The sequence below is a fragment of the Pteropus alecto genome, unplaced genomic scaffold, assembly GCF_000325575.1.
Source record: "Pteropus alecto unplaced genomic scaffold, ASM32557v1 scaffold50, whole genome shotgun sequence".
Taxonomy (NCBI): domain Eukaryota; kingdom Metazoa; phylum Chordata; class Mammalia; order Chiroptera; family Pteropodidae; genus Pteropus; species Pteropus alecto.
In genome coordinates, this window is record NW_006431918.1 from 11,796,030 (window position 1) to 11,812,548 (window position 16,519).

The 16,519-nt window shown below is 37.7% G+C and overlaps 1 protein-coding gene across 1 annotated transcript in view; it reads left to right on the forward strand.

Moving 5' to 3' along the window:
* ANAPC10 (anaphase promoting complex subunit 10) overlaps window positions 1–16,519 on the forward strand; it is a 261,204-nt gene that overhangs the window by 133,448 nt on the left and 111,237 nt on the right. The gene's annotated exons all lie outside the window — the stretch shown is intronic.

A 16,519-nucleotide genomic window follows, 5' to 3' on the forward strand; every position in this document is an offset into this window, starting at 1 on the left:
GCCTATTCTAAATGCAAGTAACTCAGAAAAGAAAAACACCTTGAAAATGTAAATGATCATGAAAATTTAAGACTTTGGCTAGGTAAGAGAAGAGCGAGGGCATTTTTTGGATGTGAAACCGACATGAAAGACAGAAGGGAGGGGATCGGGGCCTGATATTCAACTTTCTAGTAGGCGTGTCCTACTAGATAAATCAGATCCAAAAACCCAACTGAACTTACCATCTGCTCTCTGAAACTCTCATTCTGCGTCCCAGAATTTATCGGATGACACCAGTATCCACCCAGTTTCTTACCAGACAACTGGGAGTCATCCCAGATTCCCTCTGCCCCTTTCCTCCTCCATCAGTTTTAGCATTGTCTCTCTGTTTGGGGGCTGCCTTTTGAGAGCGCCCAGGACGTTCACTGCCGAGAACTGAGATGAGCTCAAGATTGTTAGTGACCCTGCTCCCTACACTCCTTTCGATTCTTCTCTTTCGTTAGCTCCCTTTGAAAGGTTTGTCCTTGAATTTCTCTAGGCCTAATGTTTTCCCACCAGTGAATTGATTTAGACTAACTACCCAACTGTAATCAGGCCCGTCCCTGCATTAAAGCTTCTGGTTTAGTTTCCTCACACAGCAGCCTGTCTCCTCCCAGCCCAGCCAGCTGGGACACCGGATCCTGCCTGTGGTCTCAGCTTCCCTGATCCCCGCTTGACCGTTCCTAATCTTTTGCCCGGTGTGACAGGTTGAGTTAATATGTTCAGCAAATCTTTACTCTCGCCTTCCTCACCTTTTGGATGGAGAATCCTACTGTGTCCTATAGACATTGAGCTTGGCCATGTGACTTTGGCAGGTGTAATGTGGGCAGAAGGGATAGTGTGTTTGCTGTCAACAGAGGCTTCAGGAGACTTTGCATGTTTCTCGCTGCCTCCTCTGCACCCTACCATCCACTAATGGAAGAGCACGGTCCCCAAAGCCATTGCTCCTTCATTCTGGGTCCTAAAATAAAAGATGCATGGAACACATGTGAATCCATGTAGAGTCTGGAGCCACGCCCAGCCCAGCCTGGCTCAGTTCAGCTGAGTTAAAACCAACCCACAGCTGATCCATAGACCCATGAGTAAAAAATAAATGTTTGTTGTTGTAAGCCACTAATATGCAGGAGGAAATTAATACTTGTAAGCCATTAAAATTTTGGATTGTTTATTACTGTGGCAAAGCCTGACATACATTTAATTTTCTGCAAAAACCTCCTACCTAATCTTCCAGTCTCTAGTCTTGCCTTCCACCTATCTATTCTTCACACCGAATTAAATAAAAATTCTTCAGTAACTCCCATGTCCCACAGGAGAAAAATCCGATACGGAATAAAAGACTTACTTGCCCGGCCTTAACTCCCACTAGTCTTTATCTTGCATTTTAAGCTCTAGCCATACCTGAACACTCAGAATTCCTGTAGTTCACAATACTGTCTCTCTGAGTTCTTTTTGCACATGCTGTCAGTTCTGAGCCATGAACGTCTCCTGACCTCCTCCTTCTGTCACCCCTCATCAAGCCCTTTCACCTGCAAGACCCTTACAAGGTTTAGTGTCACCTCCTCTGAAAATCCTTCTAGGCTTCCCTGCGCTCTCAAAGCCATGCACGATTCCGTGATGGCACACTTCGTTTCGAAATAGGTTATTTTTATACCTCTCTTTCAGGTAGATTGTGAACAATTTGCTGATAAGAAGTTTTGTCTTTTCATCTTTTTACTCTCAGGACTTAGCATTGTTCCAAGCATATTTTAGGTATTCAATAAGTGCATCAATGGATGTTTAGTTTATTTTGAAGTTGAATCGGCTGTAATGACCCTCTCATCTGGTTGAACCATTTTCATGTAAAGTATACCGTGAATTTGGGTTACCCCATCTCTCTCACCAAGATGCTGCTTCTCAAACTCTACGTGAAACATTCACCGAACTCTCTGATGTAACCCATGCTCAGATTAAGAAGTAAAGCATTCCCAGTACCCTCCTTTTTCTCTTACCAGTCTCTATAACCTTTTTCCAGAGATAAACTGATCTGACTTATACCACCACAGATTTGCTTATAAAATAGAACCACAATGCTTATCCAGTTTTGTGTCTGACTTCTTTTGGTCAACATTGTAATTTATGAGATTCATTCAAATTATTGTGTACAGCAGGCGTTCCTTTCCACTGCTGTATAATACTCCCCCATTTAAATAGAACAGATTCTATTTATTCCACTGTTAATAGATATTTAGGTTGTTTCTAGTTTTTTACCCTTATGAATACAGGAGCTATGACATTTTTGTTTGTGCCTTTCGATGTGTGTATATGAATCTCTGTTGAGGCTACATAAACCCAGGAATAGAATCTCTGGGCCGCGAAGTATACATTTGCTTTTGGCAGACACTTTAGATTCTCCTCCAAAGTGACCGTATCACTTTAAGCTCCCATCAGTGGTGTACGTGAGTTCCCCTTATTTTGCATCCTCGCCAACTCCTGATATTGCCAGTCTTTTTCATTTTAGTAATTCCGGTGGATGTATATGGCTTTAATTTTTGTTTCCCTGATGACAAACGGCACTGAACACTTTTCCATTTGGATATCTTTTGTGAAATCTCATTTTTCTATCAGATTGCCTTTTATTTATTTATAAGCATTCTCTGAAATCAATTTGCTAAGATTTTGTATACTATGCTTTGCTTCTATCTTCCCAAGAGAGACTGGCCTATAAGTTTGCTTTATCGTAATATCCTTGTTAGGTTTCGAGTAAAGTTTATTCCATCCACAGAAAATGAATTGGAAAGTATTCTTTTTCTATTCTTCGGAAAAGTTTCCTGTAAAGGGATGTTATTTCTAATTTCTTTTTTAAGAGGCAATATACGTAGTGCTTAAGCATATAGGCCTTGAAATCAGACTACTGAAACTGAATCTCGGCTTTGCCTCTTAACATGCTGACATTGGGGAAGTTATATAACCTCTTCACGCCTCAGCTCCCTCATCTACAAAATGGGAGTAACAAAAGTACCTCTTGTATAGTCATTATCAGGATCTCATGAGGTTTACATGCAAAATTCTTAGTATCATGCCTTAGTATGGCACATAGTAGGAGTTTAATTATTATTATTTTTCCATCTAATTCATGTTTTTGCTTATGTGGTAGTCTTTTATCGAAGCTGAAGCTGTATTCTTTTTATGGTGTTGGTTCAACAGGAAGCCTTACATGGGTTGAGGAAGTAAGTAGAACCTTTTGAAGAGGATGCCAAAATCAAATTCTTTTTCACACTTGGCCTTTTCTCAGGCATATTTTTTTCTCTCCTTTTTCTCTATTTTGTGAAATGTCAGGGAAGAGACATAAGAAGCTTTCTGTGGAAATAGTACCCAGAGAAAGACACGGATCTTAGTCATGGTACTTTCTTGGGGTTTTGGCAATGTCCTAGGTGGGTGTGGGTCCACATGGCAAATATTCCAGTGGTTAGAGGGGAGTCAGGACTTTAGATTTTCACTGCCTGGGGAACTGACCTCCGAGTTCCTCAGTTTTTCTTTTTTAACAAAAGGAAGCCCAGCCTTCCCAGGGTGTGGTTTGAATTCCTGATTTGGTGGTTGTCAGGGGCTCTGAAAATACCGAGCAGCTTTAAAGCAATGATAGAGTCATTACTATGCAAATCTTTTTTTTTTTTTTCCTTTCAGCCTTTGTGTCACTAAAATACCACTTAAGTGGGATGTCTGTTTTCATCTGGTTTATATCTGAGATTTAAGACATATGGCTCTCTGATTAACTCTGAAACCATTAACACCACATCTTCATCAGAAAAACCACAGAAATTAGGGTTAAATGGGGCCTCCTATGATTTTCTCTAATCTTTTTCCAGCTTTACTAGTTTCTCTTTCTGCTTCCCTTGTGTCTACTTTTTGTCTGCTTTTTACTTTGGAATAAATTATCCATTCTAGGCCTCCAATGCCTACTTTCACCCCAAAGTACATATATTCTTCCCTTGCGCAGTTCTTGACCTATAGTACTTCACGTAGGCTGGGTTCCTCTCATCCTTCTTTCTGAGGAAAGAAAAAATAGAGAACAATAGAAACTGCTGTGGATTCTCATTGTTTACAGGTATCAGGTCTCCGGAAGAGACTCACTCTACTTTGCAGTCTGTGCAACCATAGAAATCTTTGCCATTTCAAAAAATAATATTCATAATTCTGCGCTTTTACTTAACCTTGGTTATTTGAAATTCTGCTCTTTCATAGAACATATGAAGTATCAGCTTATTTGTGATGTCATACTGATATCAGAATGAGATGATGGACTTCCTTTGCATTTGTTTATACCCCTATTGTAATATTCCTACTCGTCACAGATCTTTAAAAAAAAAAAAAAAAAAAAGTCCAGAGTCAAAATGGAGCCACTTATGCTAGACCCGATGTCACTAAACCAAGACCTAACTTATAGCTTCAACTTTCCCAGAAATGGAATCTTACACCAGTCGATCAGGAATTGCCTCATCAGCACTAACTAGTTAGGACATCTAGACCCCCGCCATCCTCTAAGAGAGGGTGACCTTGCAGTAACCAACCTGCTTTTTGCCTGATCAGTGTCTGATTCAGATTCATCATTTCTTGTCCTGTTTCTATCTATGGATTTTTCTCTTGGTTATATGTGACATTCTTATGCTTCTTTGCGTGCCTGATTATTATTTTTCTTTTTTTTTCCTCATTATTTTCTTATTGGATTCCACACACTGAATTTGACATCGTTGAGCTCCTGATTTTGTTGTATTCCTTCAGAGAGTGTTGTACTTTGTTCTGGCAAGCAGTTAAGTTATGCAGACCGATTCGATCCTTTCGATTCTTTCAAGATTTGCTGGGGTGACTTTAGAGCATTTTTTACTCTAGTGCTAGTTTAGCCCAGTGTAAGGTCTGACCGTTCTGAGGTCTCTAATGAATGCTCTGCCTATTATGAAGTTCCTGCACTCTGACTGTTGGGCTACAGGAATTCCAATCCCATTCTGAGAATGCTTCTGCCTCCTGCTTTTCTACTCCCAGGCCCAAGTTGTTTTATTCCGTGGATGTGAAGATTGGTAAGCTGCCAAGCATACCAGAGGAATCCTTTGCAGATCTTTAGGACCGTCTCTTTAGAATTTTCTCATCTCTGGCACTCTGCTCCATAGAGTCGAGTCACCTTGACCTCCCTGGCCTCTAAGCTCTGTCTTCTCAACTCTGCAAGGATAGTGGACCGTGTGTAATACCCTTCCTTGAGCCACCTAGAAACTGCCACCTGGGTGAAAGCCAAGAAAATCGCAGGGCTCATCTCGTTTGCTTCCCTCCTCACAGGGATCACAGACCAGTGCTGCCTGTTGTCCAAGGTCTGAAAAGAGTTGTTTCATATATTTAGGCCAGTTTTCTAGTTATTTACAGTGGGAGGTGATTCTCACAGCCCTTCCATGATATTTTTGTTTTCTATTAATCACATTTAAAATTTATTTTATTCTTCCCTTCTTTTGGAGCAATTAACTTTTCTTTGTTTCATAATTTTATTATATTGGTTCCGAAAATGTCCTATTCTTCTAGCAGTTACCCTTGAACTTAGGATTCTTTCAACAAGGATCTGCGGAACAGGGTTACCACGAACACTGCACAGGCTGTGCACTGAGCGTCTCCAGGGAAAACTATCCACGTGGACTTGGCCGTGCAACATTACAGCTGATATACGTTCGGATCTTTATGTGTCTGATCATCTTTTTCTTTTTTTCTTACTGTTGAATGATAGTTTGTCTGGATATAGAATTTTCCCTTTAGATATTTAGAGATATCGCTCCATTTAAAAAACAGCGACCTATGTTACTTTTGAGATGTCAGATATAAATCTGATCCTCCTTCCATTCTAGGTGGAATCTTTCTGGTAGCTTTTAGGATTTTCTATTTATCCTTGATGTTCTGAAATTTCAGGGCCAGGGCTCAAAGTATAGAATTTAAAACACTTGTTTCTGCTTGGCAGTCTGTTGGCTTTTTCTATTCGAGGACTCATGATATTCTTATACTAAGAAACTTTTTTGCTGTTATTACTTTAGTTTTTGCTTGTCCTACAATCTTATCTCTCCTTTTGAAAGTACTACTAAACAAATGTAGGTATATCTGTATGTGTTCTTGTTCAGAATTTTTTCATTAAAAAGTGTTTATTTTATTTTTTGCTGTATGCTACAATTCTTCAGGCATATTTTTAAATTCTGTAGTTTTTTTAACTTTGTCCTGTTGGGAATTATCCTATCTACAGATTTTTAAAAAATATTTTTATTTTGAAATAATTTTAGGCTTATAAAAATGTTTTAAAAATAGAGTTCCCACACATTTTCACCCAGTTCCCCTTAATGTCAACATCTTACACAATCCTAGCACAATTATGGTTAAACTAAGACATTAACCCTGGTTAATTAAAACACAGACTTTATTTGAATTTTATCAGTTTTTCTGCTAATGTCCTTTTTTGTGTTGTGTTCCCAGATCCAGTCAGGATCTCACATTGGATTTAGTTGTCACGCCTCCTTATTCACCTCCAAACAGTGACAGTCCTTCAGTCTTTCCTTATCTTTCATGACCTTGGCATTTATAAAAACAGCTTTGTTCATGTATAATTGACATACAACAAATCACACATACTTAAAGTGGTTGATTTGATACATGTTGGTATATGTATACACTCATGAAACCATCACCAGTTTAAATGATGAACATATCCATTATTTCCAAATTCCAAAATTTCTCTGTGCCACATTAGAATCCCTCCCTACAGCCCCTACCTATCCACCAACCGCTGATCTTTTGGTCATTTTAAATTAGTTTTAATTTTCTAGAAATTTATATAAATGGAATAATATAGTATATGCTCATTTTTCCTTTTTTTCTTTTTGGTCTAGCTTCTTTCTCTCAGAATACTTTGAAGTTCGTCCAGGTTGTAGTATGTATCCATACTTCACTCCTGTTTATTGCTGGAGAGTATTTCTTTGTATGGATGCACCGGTTATATACTCGCCTGTTGATGGACATTTGGGGCTTGTTCCCCATTTTTGGTTGTTAAAAATAAAATTGCTATGAACATTCTTGTGCAAGTTTTTGTACGGACACGTGCCTTCATTTCCCCTGAGTAAATAGAGGGAGTGGGATATAACTTGATCATATGATAGATGTGTGCTTCACTATTTAATAAAACTGCCCAACTGTTTTCAAAGTGGTAGTACCATTTTAAAGTCCATACAGCAGTTTATGAGATCCTTTTTTCCACATCTTTGCCAAAATTGATAATTTTTATATTTTAGCCCTTACAATAAATGTATAGTGGTATATTATTATAGTTTTAATTTACATTTCCCTAATGACTAATAATGTTGAGCACCTTTCAATGCATATCTTCTTTGGTGAAGTGTCTGTTCAAATATATTTCCCTTTTTTGTTGTGTTTGTTATCCTATTATTGAGTTTTGAGAATTCCTTATTTATTCTGGATTCATGTCCCTTCTTAGTTATATGTTTTGTTAAAATTTTATCTAAGTCTCTGGTTTGTTTTCTCATTCTTAGATGTCCAAGTGCAGTTATTTCTCTCTTATCCAGTGGCTTTCTAGCTTCAAATATTTTATAGTCTCTTCTATTTTCCCCATTCTCATGGATCTTTGCCTTAAAAAGCCGTTCCTTTAATTAGATTTTGAAACGAACCAAAGAAGGTGTGCATGCTCAGTTTGCCATGTTTACCCAGCAGTATCCTGTTTTAAAAATTTTTGCATTGATGTATAACACATACACAGTAACTATCTAATCATTAGATAAATCAAGATACGGAGCATTTCTATCATCCCATAAATGTGTTCTGTGTTTCTTTTCTGTCAATACCATATCTTTTCTGACTTCTATCATCATCAAATAATTTTGTTTGCTTTTTTAGTTAATAGATAAATATTATGCAGTCTTTTGTTTCTGGCTTACTTCACTCAACGTAGGGTCCCAGACATTCATCAGTGTTGTCGTGTGTATCAGTAATGCAGTGGTGTGCTAAAGCTTGCCCACATCAGCTTGCGATTGTGTGCATCCCTTGTCAATTCTGCATTCTATGATTTCACATAGATAACTTCAAATTGGCCATGTTGGAAGTATTTACACCACAAAACTTAGAAAATACTACTAATCAGGACTTTTTTCCTCTATGGAGAGCCAGTTATTAAATGTTTACAAGCGCTTCACTGCAGTCATTTTTTTTCTTTGTATTTCTGTGTAGTATTCCACTGTCTGACTATACTACAAGTTACTTATTCACAATCTTGTTGATGGGTATTTTGGTTCTTTCTAGTTTTTGTCTATTATAAATAAATTTGCTATGAGCATTCCTGTTCATGTCTTTCTAATAACATATATATTTATTTCTTTGAGGTATCTACCTTGAATTGTAATTACTGGGTCATGGAGGGGGGGCATAGATATTTGGCTTTAGGCAATATTGCCAAACAGTTTTGCAAAGGGGTTGTACCAATTGATGCTTTGACCAGCAATCCAGTTGCTCTATATTCTATTATTAAGCCTTGATTTTTCAGTGCTTTTTAATTTTGCTTGAAGTAAGATGGTATCTCTTTGTGGTTTAAATTTGCTTTCCATAAGTAATGAATTGGGGCCCCTTTTCATCTATACAATGGCCATTCGTATATCTTCTTTTATAATACATCTAGTCATTTCTTTTGTACAATTTTAAGTTGTTTTTTTAAAAATGTATTCTGTATATAAATCCTTCATTGGGTTTTTGCGTTGTAGATATCTTTTTCCACCCCGTGACCTGTCTTTTCACCTTCTTAATGGTACCCTTTGATGAACACAAATCCTTAAGATTATTTAACCCAATTTAACAATTCTTTTTTTTTATGGTTAGTGCCTTTTGCATCTTGCTTAAGAAATCTTTGCCTGCTCCAAGGTCATGAAGATATTCTAAATTTTCTTTAAAAGTTTTTTATGCTTTTAGCTTTATAGTTATGACTCAAATGAATTTTTACATATGGCATAAAGTAGGCATAAAGGTTCACTTTTTTATATATAGCTATCTAATTGCTCTAGTATCATTTACTGAAATTATTACCTTTTCCTTACAGAATTTCAGCGGCATTTTTTTTTTTGTAAATCATTTGATTGTATATGTATGGGTTTAAATATATATATTCTTTCTGTTCCATTGATTCAACATCACACTATCTTAATTATTGTAACTTTATGATAGGTCATGCAATACAATAGTATTATTCTTCCAAATTAACTATTTCGAGATTGTCTTTCCAAGTCCTTTCAATTCCTATATAAATTTTAGATTCATTTGTCAATTTCCAAAAAAAAATCCCTTCTGGGATTTGGTTTTGAATTTTGTTGACTCTGTAGATAAATTTGGAGAGAATTGAAATCTTAATAACCTTGAGTTATTTTAATTAACATGCTGTATCTCTCTTTATTTTAGATATTCTATAATTTTTCTTTAATATTTTGTACTTTTCAGTGTAGCTGCCATGCAGCTTTTGTTAGATTCATTTCTAATTTGATTTTTTATAAAATAGTATGTCGTATTTTTTAAAAATTTTATCTTCTAGTTGTTAGATCATAGAAATACAGTTAATTTTATATATTGATTTTGTTTTAGTGAAACTCTAAATTCATTTATGAATTCTAATAGTTTGAAGATTATTTTGGATTTTATATATATATGAGGTTATATATAGATGTATAGATATATGTATAGTCATGTCTTTTGCAAATAAAGACAGAGTTTTTCCTTCTTTTCAATCCTTATATCTTTTCTTTCCTTTTCTATTGCACAGACTAGTGCCTTCAGATCATTGTTGAGAATATGTGATGTTGGTACACATTCTTGTCCTTAAGATAGTATTGGTTGTTACCACTGAAGGGGTTGATGCTTCCGGTACTTCGTGGGTAGAGGTCAGGGATGCTGCTAAACACCCTACAAATGCACAGGCCGTACACTCACAACAAAGTATTATCCAGCCCCAGTGTCAACAAAGCTGAGTTGAGAAACCCTGGTCTAAGGGAAAGTAAATTAACATCTCATAAACCTTAGGGCATGGCTGCCGATATTCATAACCTTGACCGTGAATCAGTAGAAAAACATTAGTTTATGATCAGCACACTCTAAAATGTTAGGAATTCTAGAAAGATTTATGCAAAAATAGTTAAGATTTGCAACAATTTGGGGCTTAAAGACATGTTTCAGTTGTCTAAAAAATAAATTTATGTGGAAGATCTCATTTCCAAATAGTGCCAAATGCAAGAAGTATTACAGAAGGGAAGACCTCGTTATAATTTTTATATTGTTCAATGATAATTTAAAAAAACTCTTCTGGCTTACTGGTTTGATATTTGCACAAAGAGATTACTTTTTAAAAAAATTCTAAAACAAACTGCGGTTTGTACTTCAGGGCCCCAGTGAACATTCTTCTTCTCTACAGAGATTTTTTTACACAATAGCAGGCCTGGACCTCAACAGCATCTGGCTATCAGCTGGGAGCTCATTGAGAAGGGGCTCCTCCTGCAGATCATCCCTTTCACTTTCAAGGCTGGGGCACACTCAGATGGGGCATAGAAGAGCCAACTAAATTTGGAATGATTGCGGCAGGCTTCTGGAATTCATCTGCATGTAGTGGAGGAGGGAAGGGATGGTGGCATGGAAGGCAATTATGCAGAAGTTCAGGAAAGGATAAAATGCGCTGGAAATAAAACGAATAAGCAACGACATCTGGAAACTGATTGAAAAAAGGCAACCACTGCAAGAGCATCTGGGGAAGGGAAAACAGGACCCAGATTGCCACAGATCTGGAAAGATCAGGAGCCTAGAGAAAGTTCTATTAAAAAAAAAAAAAAAAAAGACCCTGTGGCCTGATGACATGCACCAGGAAGCAAACAAATTTGGCTTTGCTTCCTGACCAAGAAAGTTCTATCTGTATTTCAGCATGCTTTCTGAGCCATAAAATATGTGCAGGAAGGACGCCCAGAAGAGCCAGAAATTCCAGTGGTAAAGAAAGATAGCATTGCTTCGGCAAAGTACAAAAAGGTACAGAGTTGAATGGGGATGGTTTCTGTAACTGACAGTTCATTTGTGAGGCAGAAACAAACAAACTTTATTGTCCCTTTGATCACTGTATTCATGTCTTCACATTCCACCCATCTCCTCAATGAAATACTTTCTTGAGTCCTGGATCACAATATCACCAAGCTGCTTGGATGACACTGGCTTGTGATGTGACATAAGTGTATTTCTCAGTATGTTTATAACATAACACCAAATAATAGCCACATCGGCACCCCTGGTCATAAATCATGCTATCATCACACTGTCCAGTCATGCAGAGCCAATCATAATTCTCTCTATCCATCTACAGGATGAAGAGAATCTAGCATTATTCACTGGCCCTCAGTGTCCTAACTTAAGTCATGGAGGAATGAATGTGTAATGCAATCTTAAGATACAAGTGAGTCTGTCATATCAATTCTCCAGGGGTCATGAGGTGAAGACTGCCAGAGCCTCTGCTAGTTTCTTGGGGAGACTCAAAACTAGGACAGAATAGCTTCCACTATTAGGACTGTTTGTCAAGAACCTGATCATTTTATTCAGGAAGCTCACAGATTTCTTCCAGTTAGAGTATTTTCATTCTTTGTTTTCATTATCTCGTTCCTTCAGTTCTTTTGGGAGAGGAAACTTGGCCCACTCTATAATGCTGAGCCTCGAGGTTTAAAGAAAAGATGCTACAACAGGTCCTCGAATAATATTTCACTCAACGTTGTTTTGTTATAAGGTTGATGGGATACCCAGGAACTTAATTCTTGTTTATATCAATTAGCCTATGGTAAAATTGGTTTCATGATACGTTGTTTCGCTTAAAGTCACACAACCTATCAACACCATTAAGTGAGGACTTACTATATTTTTTAGTTCATATTTTACTAATCTGTGAAGAGGAAGATGGCAAGGCAATCTTCTATTCGTAAGGCGTTTTGCCTCTAAGGAGAAAAATGACACAATACACAGACACCACGTTATGGGTTGAATCTCTCCTACCCTCAAATTCATGTCCTGAAGTCCGAACCCCCAGGACCTCGGAATGTGACTATATTTGGAGATAGGGCCTTTAAAGAAGTAATTAAGTTAAATTGAGACTGTTAGTGTGGGCCCTAATGCAATATGACTGGTGTCTAATAAGAAGACACAATTAGGACACAGATACACACAGAAGGAAGACCGTGTAATATATAAGGAGAAGATGGCCATCTACAAGCCAAGGAGAGAGGCCTCAAGTTCATTTATTGGTTTCTCATTTACTTCTTTCAGAAAGACAATCATGTAACCATATGAATGGCTGTGAAAATCATTAGAAATGATTGGTAAATGATAAAACAATAATTACCTCTTGCTAGAAGAAACATTTCACATTCTTTGGAAATACTGTAGTTCTTTTATTTTGAACCAGTTTTAAAAGTTCTCTTGTTTTTAAAACAACAAAAAATATTTTCTGTACGAGTGATGGAAAAACCCCGAATGTAGCAATTTGTCTTAAATTATGAAATAAATTCTTTGTGAAATCAAATCTGGGTCTGTAAACAATGGTGTTTGTTTGAAAAACTGAACAAGTAATGGAAAGTTTGAATAAAGGCACAGAACATAATTCTTGAATATTAAGTGGTAGGATTGTCTTTCATAACTCCTTTCAAAGTGTTTTATACATATTGATTTAAACCTCACAAGTGTTGACTGGTAGACCATTTACCCTCAAGTGTTTGCCAATAGAAGAAGGAGTTGAAGATATAACTAATGGAATCTGAAATCATAATTTTCTTACCAGAAGCAAATGTTTCCCTCTGAATAGCCCTGGACTTTTAGAAAGAACTAGTAGGCATTTGCCTAATAATCTTTGCATTTAATCATAGGCAGGGAAGAATCTAATACAGGCTTTGGCACATGGAAGTGTGTCAAATGGCCTTGCGTCACAGAAACGTGTTCATTTGCAGTGTACAGTAATCCTACGCTATTTCTGATCGTGTCCATCACAGGCACTCATGTTTCCTCAGCCACGTGGGCAGGATGGCAAGTTCACTCCTTCGAGTCACTGGGAAGCTGACTGCTGTTGTAACACACCTGTTGATAACACTGGAGCCAGGCATGCACTGTAGATCTTACTCAAGAATGGTGCTTTGCTCAAAGCCATTCTGGAGTCTCCCTTTTCAGCATGACTCATCAGGAAGGTTTCTCAGAAACTTAGTGGCTTTCTGTGAGGTCTGGCCACTAACGATCTACCTTCCTGTTCAGGCAGGATATTGCCTCTTGGCCAAGGAAAGAAATCTCCTCTGTAAGGAGTCCTCTTGCTGAGCTTTTGGAGGGTTAAGTGCCTAGCTGAGTGCCCACTACCAGGGAAAGCTGGGATGGATTTGGTTTATTTCTTTACTCTGTTGAATCCATTTTGAAAACTGTCAACCAAAGCAGATGAAGAGAATGATTACCATAAACTATTTGTAGATTCTACCTGTAATTCTGAAGGCTTGCGTTGAAGTCTTTCCTGTCTTAAATGAGATGCATTTGAACAAATAAGAGTAAAATGACACATTTTGATGAATCTTTGCACTTTAAGAAAATCATGTCTAAAGTTAACCCAAATATGATTTGTGAATGGAAATCTTGTTGCTAGAGGAGCTATTATTTTTCTCAATGTCTCTCCATTAGGTTACCCAAGGTCTAGTTTATTTATTTCTTCCACTAGGTGGCAGGACTTTTAAGCAATGTCACAAATATGTCCCAGAAAGTTCTCTTGTTCTAACAGAGAACTTAGAATTGTCAGCATTTGTTGTAGGTCAAGGAGTTTAACTGGATTATGCCTCTGGGTTTTTACAATGACCTTGTTCTGCATTCCTCCCCATAATGCAGTTTATTTTTCCAGGCAAACATGCATTAAGAATGTGTTTTTGATTTTGTCATCATGTCTCAATTGCACAAATGATTTGAATCACAGATCTTTGAAACATCTGTGGTTTCTTGTTTTCAGGAGGAAAAAAGTGAGTTCTGGACTTTGCTATGACAAAAGATAGAATCTTTTATTTTTATCTAAAATGGCAAGGTAGGATGATGGAACACTGGTGCCAGTGGAAGAAGGTTAAATAAAGTGTTTGGGCCTGAATAGAATGAAAACACTTAAAAACAAATAAAAGAAATGGTATTAGGATGTGCAGATACTATATATGTAAGAGAAAGTGAATTGCTCCTATATATTAGGATCCTGTGGATTATTGGGTTCCAATTAAGTTTTGCTTAAATGTTATCACTGAATATTGATTGGCCTTTTGGGCCCATGATTTAATTTGAAAGGCATATGGGGAAATCCTAGCTAATTGAGAAATTAGTCAGGATGCTTTAGAAATCATGTTGTCAAATATGAATGGAAAATATTTTCCCAGCTATCTGAAAATAAACCGGTGAAAAATGAAAAGGTCAAATTGCCATAAAAACCTTTTGGCTTTCGTTATGGGCAGTTGTGAATAGCATCACTCACTCTCAGATAACTGAAGCTTGAGTTACATGAAATAAGCCTTTGGAATTAAGTTGATGGGTGGTCTTTAATTTGTTACTCTGGCACTTGGGTACCAATACTTAATATTCATGATTAAATCCAAGGGGGAAAATGCTTGAAATTACAACCTCCTTTTGTGTTTGAAAGGGAATCTAGTTTCAGCCAAACTTTTCATTTAACCAACATGTTTTAACCTTCCTTAATGGAGAAGGGATAGAGTTCCAAGTACTATAAAATGTTTACCTTTGGTTCACTTGCTGTAGAATGTGACAGGTTTGCAGATGTGTTTCCAATACAGAGACAAGGAACTAGTTTCTCTCTTTCTCCTGCAACACAAAACCTCACAGAAGTCTATATAATGCAGATACAGCTGTTGGGGAAGTTCAGGCACAGAAACTCCCCAAACATGTAATCTATTGTCCCTTCACCGCTCTTGTGAATGGGTGGCTTTCACAGACAGGTGCCCTTATTTATAAACACCTCCCCTGAAGACAGCCAAAGTGTAAGGTGTGCCTGTCAGGGTGAATGATGGGTGCAGTAGGAACCAGTCAGTGGGAGAGATGGAGGCGAAGTGAAACCTGAGCTCTTCTAATCCCTCGGAGCAGGACACCTGGAAGCTCCTCCTGCCACTCCCCCCACCAGCCCCTGGTCTTGTCATATATTCTAGGATGGAGAGAAGTAAACAAATAGTGTGTGTCTATGGAAGAGGGATGGGACGGGGAGAGGTCTGGGGAGTTTAATCCCAGCCAGCGAGGTTCCAAAAGGCTCCCATGACTGAAAACAAAGCTATCAAGGGGTGACTCTCTGATTTTCACTTTGGTGGTCCGTCCGCTGTGCAAGGCGCGCCTTGGACTCACTGCCCTGCCAGCTGTGCTGCTTCTTCCCGCTTCCTTTGGCTCTTGAAACGCTCTGAGTTGAAGTCAGGGTGAGGTAGGGAAATATTTGAAAAGGACTAGCAGTGACTTTTGAAACATTGGTTGGATCTTCCACAAGGGGGATCATCCACTGGTTTTCATACTTGCAAAATAAGAGTATTCTTTTCTCCCTTGTTTTGAATTTGTGAGTACTCACCAAATCCAGTAGTTTGGGCCTGACAGTTTAAATAGTGTTATGATTACACACCTCTGTATGTGGTTTATCTTGAGACAGGAAACTTAACTTAGATATCGTTAATAAGCTAATCTTTTCTAAGAGGCAAAGCTCTTTATAAACAAGCTCATGTGTTGTAGAGGAAAGGCTTAGGAATTAGACACGTTTGGTTTAAATTTCTCTTCCAGCATTTATTACACATTAGTGACCTTAGACAAGTGCTTATATTTCTTTTTGCCTTAGTTTTCTACCTCCATAAGATGGGGATATTAATCTCTTTCTTTAAGAGCTGTGATTAGATGAGCCAATGAATGTTAAACTTGGAGCATTCATTCTACTGCAGAGTGTGGGCTCAGCACACGCTAGCTCCTTTCAGCAGCTCATGGTGGAACCTGTTTTAAAACAGAGATTAACTGGGAAACAATGTCTCTAAAATATTATCTTCTCTGTTGATATTTAATCATCGTGGAAAAGTTTCCCTGGATGCCTTTGTTTTATGCTGTTTTCACTCTTTTTTGCAAGAAACACCGGGTCCAGAAAGCAGCAAAGACAAAGTTTGGTGGATGGGAAATAAATAGAAGCATGAATGGGGTGCTATTCGGGAAGATTTTTTTTTTTCTGGTCATACAAATTGTTTACCTCCATTAATTCCCATATCTAGGTAGGAGCAAGTGCCTTTCACCATCCACGTGACAGCCGTTTTTAGAGATATTGATGTACTCCTCCCTGTTTAATAGAAATCTAATTTCTTGGATAATAAAATAGGCATATTAGAGCTGAAAGGAGCTACCCTTATTGTTAAAACAGAACGTTAGAGGACTTAGAAGGAGCTTGAGAACCTGGAGTTGCCACGCAGTGAGT